Genomic DNA, 1,946 nt, shown 5'->3' with positions numbered 1-1,946 from the left:
CCACATTGCACTTGCAATTTCTCCTCCAACAGAAGGAGAGCCTGCATAGGGCCTTTAAGTAACTCTAAGTCCCAGCTTCCGCATAACTCCCTTCATCGACTCCATTATTGGTGTATTTTCATTACTGCTCACTTTATTTTTGGTGTGCAAAGAATGTGTACCATGTCAGTAAAGTGTGTGTGTGTGTGTGTGAGAGAGAGAGAGAGAGAGTGAGAGAGAGAGAGAGAGAGAGAGAGAGAGAGAGAGAGAGAGAGTTTGTGTTTGTTTGTGTTTCTGTGCAGGTGTTTGTGTATGTTCATCCATGAACTCACTATCAATTTTCATAAAATGACTTAGAAGACTGTAATGAAAACTGTCGAGGTGCATGCAGACGTGTGTTACTAGTGTCCCACGGCACCTGGCAGGTAACACTGAAATGGTGGTCTACTATAATACAGCCTAAAAACAGGCTGTGGATGGTTTACACAGAGATTGTGACGTCATCACCACTAGAGAGAGCAGCAAAAGCTTCATTTATCACATGCTGCTGTTACCAAGATGAGGCAAAGCCTTATCCTACAGAGAGTCTGGTATGATTTGATGGCAGGAAATAAACTTAGTACTAAAATCATTCAATTACAAACAAAGAGGATAATACAAAGAGTCATAAGATTATTCTCATAAGAAAATAGATAGTATTTAGACGATGCCACTACAAAAATTAAAAAATATATATGAGGGCCACTAGGCTTTAATGCAGCCTTTCTACCAGAAGTTTAATGACGACCTAATAACAATAGTGCTTCAATTATTCCTCTGATTTGAAAGAGAAGGAACATTGCCAAACCCCTTCTCTGAGTTTCTCTTTTTACCTAGAATTCCTGAGTCTGTTGCTTCTTCCATTGTCACCCCATCAATAGAGCTGCAGGGCGAGTCTGTCCCACCCCAGAGCGTATCCACCAGCTGACAGGGCTGGGTTTTGCTCTGCTTGCCCCTGCTCCTGCCCCCGCCCCTGCTCTTGCCCCTGCCCACGCCCCCGCCTCACACTCGCACTCGACATCGCCTCCGACCCATCCCCCCCTCCCAGTCCCACCACCGCCCTCGACTCAGACCCGTCCCAACCCCCGCCCCCAGCCTGCCCTCGCCCCTACCCTGCCCCCGCCCCGACCCCCCCACACCCGTCCTCTCCTTCGCCCCCCCCCTCCGCCTGTGCCCTCACCGCTGCTGCTTGCGTTGCTAGCATTCTGTCTTCGACTCCCCTGTCGACCCCACCGCCACTGCTGCTACCTTCTCCCACTTCTTCAGCCCAAGACTTTGAGATCAGGGCTTGCAGCACTCTGCACTAGGAGGCTAATGGAGGTGAGGAGAGCCTAAGGGACAGACCCCAGGCCTGGCCCCAGAGACTTGTGTCTCCCCCTCCCTGGAAGTGCTTTCCCGCAGTTCTCCATTCTGGGTTCAGTTTGTGGGGACCCCAGCAGGTGGCAGGCTTTGCTGATCCTCAGGTGTGAGTCTGGGACAGTGGTGGGACTTATGGTTGAGGGAAGTCTTTCAGGCAAATGCAGGCTTTTCTCAAACTCTTGGACCATCTGGTGCCCTCCCTGGGGTCACAGGACCTGTGGACATTGGGAAGCCACTTTTCCCTGTCCTGTGTGACTTTCCCTGCAGAGTGAGCTCTCCTGCAGGAGATACTCTCACATGCTTCTTTAAAAGCACCTGCTCCTCAGATCCAGATCAGTTGTGAAAACAGGCTTCTCCCTGTCAGTGTGCCAGCTCCCCCTCCCAGCTCAGAGCTGCCACACCTAAGGATCCTCCAGCCCCAGTACTGGTTGGGTCTCATGGAGGAGTTAGAGCAAAGTGCCCCTTCTGAGAAGTGACTCAGAACAGAAGGTTCCTACAACCCAATGAGGTCTCTTCCAGTTGCCCTGTTCTTGGATTGCACTGGTATAATTCTGAGTCCCAGATTGGCA

The sequence above is a fragment of the Rattus norvegicus genome, chromosome 19, assembly GCF_036323735.1.
Source record: "Rattus norvegicus strain BN/NHsdMcwi chromosome 19, GRCr8, whole genome shotgun sequence".
Classification (NCBI taxonomy): domain Eukaryota; kingdom Metazoa; phylum Chordata; class Mammalia; order Rodentia; family Muridae; genus Rattus; species Rattus norvegicus.
This window is presented reverse-complemented; position numbering follows the sequence as displayed.